Genomic DNA, 9082 nt, shown 5'->3' with positions numbered 1-9082 from the left:
TACTTGTAGTGAGTACGGAAAGTGCACGCTCACGATTGTGCGAGGGTAAATTTATAATACACTCGCAATCCTGTGAGGGTTAATTTACTTACACATGCAAACGTGCACGGACTACACGTGCTTATGTGGAAGCACGGAAAGAAAATACACTCGCGATTGTGCGAGGAAATCATTTATACGCGTGCTCGTATTGAGCATGGAAAGTACGCATGCAAATGTGCACGGAAAGTCACACGTGCTTATGTGGAAGCACGGGAGGAAAATACACCCGCGATTATGCGAGGATTAATTTTACACGTGCATATGTGCACGGAAGGGATAAATACACTCACAATCCTGCGAGAAGTTTTACTCACACACGTGGCTGCAAGGCAAGCGGAGTCTCCATCCCGGGGAGAGGGGCTCTTGGCGGCAGCATCTCGCTCATGCTCCGAGAGACCGGCGACAATGGGCCGAGTCTCGACAAGAGTCCCATTTTTATATTGGCTGATCAGATCAGACTGTAGGCATTCCAGAAGCTTCTCTGCACCCCCACACTGGCTGTGGGGTGCCCCTGAAGCCTCCAAACATCCCCCACACTGGCCGCAGGTGCCCAGCGGCTCCCTGGCGCCTCCGCACTCCCTTCTCCTAATGGCCCTGGCCAGGGTGCTCTGGGGTCAAACAAAAGAAGCTGTCAGCCTCAAACAGCAGAGAGAGAGGGAGATGTGCCTACTCCTTCCATACTGAAGGAGGGAGGGGGAGAGAGGGGGGTTTGCATCCTGTCACAGCTGTGCAGAGTCCCACACTACAAGATGCCAAAGCCGCTAAAGGAGAACATGTTGAGAACATTTGCAGAAGTGAAAGCCATCCAGCTAGCCCTAAAGATTACTGAATGAGAAAAGCAGCCAGTACTCTATCGCTGTACTGACTCATGGTCTTCTTCCACTAGTACAGCCATTCCCATAGGGCATTAGCCACCATCCAGGAGCAGGAGTTGAGTGAGCAATCACACAATGCAGCTGCCAAGATAAGTTTATCTCTGCTCAGATTTTGGCTAACACAACTCATTCTAAGGCCTGATGTATGCTGGGAGCAGCAACATTAGGTCAAAGCAAGAGCACCACCTAGACAGAAGAGGTGCCCAGAAAGAGTTAAAAGGCCATTATGCAGCTATTATCACCTGCAAATTGTTGTCTCCTGCAGCCAGCATGTTTGCATATTGATTGTCTGGAAGTTTCATCAGAATCCTCTAGCTCATGGAAATGGTATAGACCAAAGTTCCAAGTTCGAAGGTATAAAAACATCAGCTTACCCAAAAGGCTTTTGAAGCAGATTCAATAGCAGCTGGACTGCTAAGGCTTTCATGCTTCCCAGTGTGATAGAGGGGATGCCCCCACTGTGATGGAGAAAGAGGGATGAGCACTCTCACTGTCAGCTAGGTAACTATCTTCCTCATAGGTGCACGAGTTAAGAGTTATAGGTTATAAATTATGAAACCTCATGACTTATATGGTGACTAAGTGAAATCACAATAGACTAGTCTGTGCAAAGGGGACTGAGCCCTTATTTGTCGTGTTTGTTTTATTAATTTACAGAGTATGTTGTCCTGTAAATTTGATAGATCCAAAGGGACTGTGACATACTGTGGCAAGACATGGCTGCCCAGGTAAAAAAAAAAAAAGATATCACCATGTAGATGCTCATATGCTCAAGAACTATGCCACTGAAAAACATCAAAACGGTAGAGAAGACTGTCAAAACTGAAGGGGCTCAGGTAGACCTGGACTGGGAGTGGAAAGGTGAGCTATTTGTAGCTCAAAAGGTACATGCAACATCAGGGCATCTAGGGAGAGATGCAACATACAGATGGGAGAGGGGTGGACCTAACCATGAAAACTACCACGCAGGTCACTCATGAATGTGAAACGTGGCACAATCAAGTAAGCCACACAAGTAAAGTCTCCCTGGAATAGAGGGCAGTGGCTGAGTTTTCAATATGTTGAGGCCTGACAAACTGACTAGATTGGACCACTGCCACAAACAGACCAAGTGCTGCATATTCACCATGGCAGAAGCAACTACCAGGTAGCTAGAAACATACCCTGTAAACCATGCCACTGCCCAAAACATCCTCTTCTGCCTTGAAAGGCAAATTTTGTAGTGATACGGTGTGAAGGGATTTCTGTTAGATGGAGATTTGTAGTTGAACCAGCTAGGCTCAAAGGAATTTCAAGGCCAACTTGGAAAGCTGAAAACAGGACCTGCCGTGGGAGAGAAGCAGCTCTACAATAACAAGGCCTCAACGTGACGTAAATCAACGGACCTATCAGCAGTGAGACTCCAGCGCGTGGACAGCTTGTGAACATAGATGATATCCAATCAGTGAATGCATGTTTGGAGCATGGACGCATGATCAGAGAATAGCTGCATATATAAGGAGGCTTGTTTCTGTACTAAATGGCTTTGCGTGATTCACATTGAATCAAAATGCTGAGTCATTTATCGTTCCAACAAATGGTGACCCCGACGTGATACTCTGAATGGTATCTCACTGCGATCGAGGAAAAGCCTGGAGCGGCCCAGTCGGAGGTGGATCAGCTGGACTGAGAACCAGGCGGAGGCGTACGGACGTTCCGCAGATAAATTTGTCGAAGAAATCACCGGAAAAGGTGAGCAGCTGGGGCAGGAGGAGGGAAGAGTGAAGCTCCTCCTGATATTCTCTCTGTCAGAGGATGTAAATATGAAGAAAGTAACATATGTAGACTGTTAGTTTGGTGTAGAACTAACGGCTACTTGGGAGAAACCGAGAAGGCTTTTAAACTTGAACTTTGGGACGATATAGGGCAGAAATTATGGGATAAAGTCAGCAATGGAGATAAAGAAGCTAAATCGTTAGTAATTACATGGAAGCTTATAATTACCACCTTAAAAGATCTAAAGGCTGAACGGTCTGCTGCTGCCGGAATTTTTGCAGCATTGCAGCCTGATAAGAATCCTGAAAGTCGCTATGAAGTTTACCTGGTTTGTGTCTTTGATACCCTCCCTATTCCATCCCCTGCTGTGCTTTTGGCACCCCCGATGGTTCAGCAGTCTGGGATGGGGGGAGGAAAAATGCCGAGCGGGTGGCCTCCTGTACCATTGCCCAACCCTGGTGAGAACAGCAAGTCCAGAGGATTGGAGTCAGACAACTTGCCCAAAGAACCTGTGAAAGCCGAGAATGCTAAGGTCATAAACAAGTGTACTGTCAGTCCTTTTACCAATTTGTATCTGGATAAGATACTGGATAAGAACTGGGCAACAGAACTGTGTGACAGATTAGATCGGTTAATAGCGAGTGAATCCAGCAGTCGGCAATGCAGTCATGATGATCGTGATGGGAAAGGGGGTGCTCCTGGGGACTCAGGTTATACAAATAATTATGATGCTAGAAAGTCTTGGCGAGAATGTGCACTGTTCCGAACCCCCCTGTTACCAACGATTCTTCAGCACTGTTCAAGTCCGTGTTATCTGATGACTCGGATGAGGATGGGGGTTTGAAGCATTTTCTTCAAAAGTTAACGGGAAAAAGAGTATGTGTATGCGTTGCCTCAAGATCAGATAAAAACCATGAGAGACTCAAGCAAAATTAGACCTATGCAATGTAACAGCTCTATATCATTTAGGATGGAATGATGGGGACTTGTTGAAAGGGGCAGGTATCCCACAACTCTTGGAACAGACACTAATTGGCACACCACAATTACAGGCACTATTAGTTTCTGAAATCCTGAGGCAGTCAGCAGACCTTGCATATCAAGCTATGATAGAGGTGCCTGAAACCAACAAAGCAGCCAAATCATTTACAACTATTAATCAGGGTCCTGATGAGAATTACGTGCAATTTATTGACCATCTTCAAGAGGCCATCAAAAAGCAGGTTGAAAACTTAGAAGTTAAGGAAGCATTGGTGTTAAAATTAGCAGTAGAGAATGCTAATGTTTGCTATCAACGTGTTATCTGTGGGTTTTACAGTACATATTACGTGCTTCTGTGTATTGCCCCTCTGAAAATCAAGCAGCTTGTCAGGAATGTGAGTTAATTGTTTTACTGCTTGTTTTTAAGTGCGCCGTAAAACCTTCTCCCCACTTTTCCCACTCGTGCTGCAAGCAGCCCTGTGCTTCCCTCCCTCCCTCCCTCCCTCTTCTCAAGGTTTTTATTTACGAGATGGGGTCAGGAATTACTGTTTCAGTCGTGTTCCTAAGTAATCGGTATTGGGAGGTGTTTTAAAACATAGGAAAGCACTTGGAAATAGGAGGAAGGAAGATCTTGTGAAATGTTGTAATCAATGGTGGCTGCTGTGTGAGTTAGATGAATGGGAAAATCGGCCAGAGAATAGAATCTTGAAGTATAACACCTTCTTGCAATTAATGTTGTTTTTAAGGTGAGAAGAGCAGGACAAAATAAATCCCTACAAGAGATCATTAAATCATTTAGGACAGTTTTACAGGCGGAACGGTTTAAACTTCAACGAGCTGAGAGAGTTAACTGATAACACACAGGTCACGGTAAACTTGCTGAAGTCTGCAAGATGTTTTCCTCATTTACCTGTTTTCTTTGTGGGTATCTGTTTAGGTATGTTACAGTTTTGGTAGGTCTTTGTTATATGGTACAGTAAGTTCACAGACTGTTAAATCATGAGAATCCGTTGACTCAAAATGTGCGTTTTGTGATAATACAGAAGACCATGAGTAATTTAGTTCCTTGCTGCGTGAACGTGATGATAAGATTTTGTGTGTAGTAGCTGTTATTTTTCTTTCCAGCACGCTGGCTTTATTCCAACATCCAGACCTGCGCAACTGTGTGATAGGCTGTGTCTCATCTCGATGTGCTGGATTTGGCTCTTTTGTATGCACACCAGGTAAAGAATCCTGGTTTTGGGATAACAGTTGTAACACCCCAGATGACACACTAATAAAAGCCTTGCCCAGTCCAGCTCGCTGTGGGGGGGGCAGGTGCCGGTTGGGCTCCAGCGCGCACTGACCTGTTTTGTCAGGAGACTCAGTGGTGCCTCTGCCTGGCTGGGCAGTGAGCGGTTCAAAGGTGCAATGTTAAAATTGAGATATTGTCTTGAATAAGTGTAACTGTGATCCATCTACATATTTGAACTTGAGCTGTGGGGGACTACGGTGGGTCCGTGGATTCCCTGACGGAGGGCATGGGAACAGAAATTAGCCTTGAAGATATGAAGGCCTACCCATGAGTAAAGGAGTATCCGGAAATATTAAGGATGAACCCGTGAGAGAGAAGGGAGTAGAAGAGTAACACTGATGATGGCAAAATTAGCCAATGAGATGTTACTGCTGTAACTTGTAACCAATAGTGAAGAGACACATGAATTGGTAAAACTGTATAAAAATGCACTTGTGGCAATAAATGGCATCTACTACTTTCATCCTGGAAGAATTTGGTCCATGTCGTTTGTCCGTCTCAACCACGACACTGAGCTCAGTATTTTAATTTGCATATTTCTATTTGGTACCAAAAGAATTTTGTTTGGGGAGATAATTACAAAATGGGAACCAGTTCCACTACTAAAATTCCACCTTGCTCCCCCTTAGGATGCATCCTTACACCTTAGAGTAATTGTTCATATTGTTATCTAATGATTTTGAGATCAGAAAAGAATTGAAGTTGTTAAACTTTGATTCCCATTGAAAAACAAAACAAAACAAAACTCCAAACAAACAAAAAAACAAACACCTAAATGCTATGATGGATGTGAAGTTGGTATTGTATGAAGTTGTATTTAAAAGTTGCTGGAATGTGAACTAATTTGGATCTAGGAAAATGGAATAATGGATTGATGTTTAATATACTGTGTTTTGACATCTGTAAATTGTGAAAGGTAAATGGGGCTGAGGAATGTAACAACTGTTGAGGTAATTGGAATGGTGTATAAAACTCAGCTCATTGTAACCAAGGAGTTTGCCAGAGCCTCCCACTTCATACCAGCGATTACGCCAGCTGCATGTCCTTGGTACAGCTGAACTGCAGCAAGAAGAGAAAGGAAAGAAAAATGGAAAAACCTGTTTTCCTGCTGCTAAGCAGAGAAAGGGGGGCTTTACTCCCCCCACTCTGTCTTTTTTTTTCCTGGAGTATTGTCATCCATCCTTGTTGTGGCACTGCGTTGCTTCTCAGCTTTGAATCAGGGGTTGTTGGTGATGTTTCTTTTTGCTTCTGTCTTGTTTCCTGGGTTCTGGCACATCTGGGGAAAGAGCTCATAATTTTACCTCCTTGCTGAAGTCAGTCTTTTCACACTGGTCAGCTCTGGGGAGGTCAGAGTGCTCAGTGCTTCTCTGGGTCAGACTGGTACTGATTTGGGTGTGGAGTGTAGCCAGGTTGGTTTGATGTGGAGTTCGAACTGATTGGTTTTCATGCTGGGCTGAAGATCCTGCCATCCCAGATGGGGGGGAGAGGGAGGTTTTATTCCCCCCCTAGCAACGTTACTGCTAGAGAACTGTAATACTGCATCAAGAAGTCTGAGGTTGAAATTTAAAGGCATCACCAGTGGATCCATAGTTCTGATGAAGCTGGGAAATTAAACAAAATTATTTTTTTTAATAGACTTATTCTGTGGTAACTGGTTGTAAGAGACTTCTTAGTGAATTCACCGTGCTAGTTTTTGAGGTCATGGGAGAGAATGAAAGAAAGGCTGTTTTTTGAGACCAACGGAATGCCAAATTTGGAACAAAGTTTTAATACATGAATTCTTGTAGTTGCCAGAAAGCCCTGTACCTCTCCTGGGTCAGGATTCGTTAAGTAAATTGTAAGCTCAAATAACGTTTTCTGAGAATTCTGTTTAGTTGCATGTCCCACAAGAAGCTGCTTGGATGGTGCAGATCTGCTTGTGCAAGTGAGAAATCTCCAAGGAAATTTCAAATGCTGTATTTCCACTGGTATTAACAGCCAATGTTTGGATAAAGCAAACGCTACACTGATAGACGTGAATCAGGACTTCGATCTGGTAAGGGAAAACAATATACAATAAATATGACAGCCTAAATGGAGTTAGAGACTTTGAGGAATAAATTTATGACAACCTTACAGGCTGACTGCATTCGATTGGGCTTGCAGGTTTGTCTGTTTATAGCTACAACACAGAAACAACCTGTGGCTATTGTGGGACAGTATGATGAGATTGCTAACAGACTGATATACTGATTGTTACTCTGATCAAGAAATGCAGGGAATGAATTTAAGTCTTAATAGGCCATGATCCTTTTGTCATACATGTACCATTTGTGAAATTTAATTTTGATTTTTTATTTGCAATCTATGTCCTTGTAAATTGCACTAGCTGGTTTTCTTACCAGCACTACTTTTGGCATGCCTAAATGTAAATTGCTGCAGAACTTGCAATTCTTTAACATCAGGTCATAGGCCATACTTGTATCTGGTCTGATCCTACATACTTGCACAGTTTTTGTTGATGGTTCTGGGAAGTCTCATAAAGCTGTAGTGGTTTGGTGTGAAGATAACAATTGGCATCATTCTGTAAAAATTATTGAAGGTTCAACCCAGTTAGCAGAACTTGGGTGTCCTGGTTTTGTTAAAAACAAGTTTCTCTTTTAGTGAATTTTTGCCTATCAGCTAAAGCCTTCATATTAGTTGCATTTTCCTGGAAAACTCAACACATGTTTTGGTTAAACCTAGCAATGGAATGCAAACTTATTGATAAGCACGGATGGACATCTCGCGAGAGGGGCAACGAGAAAACTGATGACCGAGAGACTGACCAATGGTGTATAACATTCCATTCACGTGAATACTTCATATAAAAGTGGGAGATCACGAGGATCTCGGCCCTTTTCCCTTTTTCCTTCCCTTCTGCTTATGGCCAACATTAGGAGAGGACCTTGCTGGTCGTCCCTGCGAACTGAGGCCTAGTGAGAGACTGAATCCAGCTCCGGTTGGCTACAGAGTCTAATCCAGGACTTTGGGTGCTGGCTCTGCAGTTGCTGAGACTTACAGGATTGGTTTTGTATATTTTGTATTATTTTCTCTATTCTTATTAGTAGCATTAGTAAAACATCTTTAATTTTTCCAACTCTCTTCTCTCTGTCCTTAGTGGGAAGGGGGGAGAGGGAGAGGCAAAAGGGGGAAGTGGGGGGGAGAGGAAGTTAACAATACATCTGCCAGGGTTTGATTGTCACCCCGCAATCTTAACCCTCGACAGGCGCAGCTTTACTTTACTTAGAGCTTGTTAAGGAGGAACCTCTAAATTTGATTTGTGATTCTGAGTACGTAGTCAAGGTCCAATGCATGTATCTGATTTCCAACTGTTTTTTGTTTGTTTTCAAAAACAAAAAGGGGGAGAAGTAGGGGAAACACCACAAAACCAGTTGTCAAAAGCATTGTATGTGATGAAATACTTTGCAAGTATGACCCAAAACCATGCTAAATCAGAAAGAACCTACATTAGTTATAGTCAAATCACTAGTCAATGGAAAAGGCCACATCAATTGATAACTTGGGGAAAAGGTTATGTTTGTGTCATTACAGGCCAAGGATTGAAGTGGATTCCTGCGAAATGGGTCAAGCCATGGCTGAATAAAGACAACAAAGATTCAATTGATGTAGATGGATGGGAGGGAGATAAGTTGTGAGGACTGTTTCAGATGTAAAGCCTGGATCCTAATTCAGTGTTATGGATGCTCACAGACCTGATGGTTTAGAAGCCATTAGCAAGTAGACAGCATATCTTCTATAGAGAATGACTGCAAGGGAGAAAACTCATGGACTCCACACAATCCAATATGAATTCAAGCGAAGCCATTTATTACAGAAACAAGCCTCCTTATATATGCAGTTATTTCCTGCTCATGCGTCCACGCTCCAAGCATGCATTAGCTGATTGGATATTGTCCATGTTCACGAGCTGTCCACGCACCTGAGTCTCACTGCTGTTTTTCAGGGTGCTGTTTTTCATCCTTCGGGCTGGCCTTGAAATTACTTTGACTAGTTCAGAAATAAATCTCCATCTAATAGAAACCCATCCACACAACAACCTCAAAAAAATCCCTCAAATCTCCCACAAATGACAATTTGAACAAACAATAGAATT

Source organism: Patagioenas fasciata, chromosome W (assembly GCF_037038585.1).
Source record: "Patagioenas fasciata isolate bPatFas1 chromosome W, bPatFas1.hap1, whole genome shotgun sequence".
NCBI lineage: Eukaryota > Metazoa > Chordata > Aves > Columbiformes > Columbidae > Patagioenas > Patagioenas fasciata.
Note: the sequence above shows the minus strand (reverse complement) of the source record.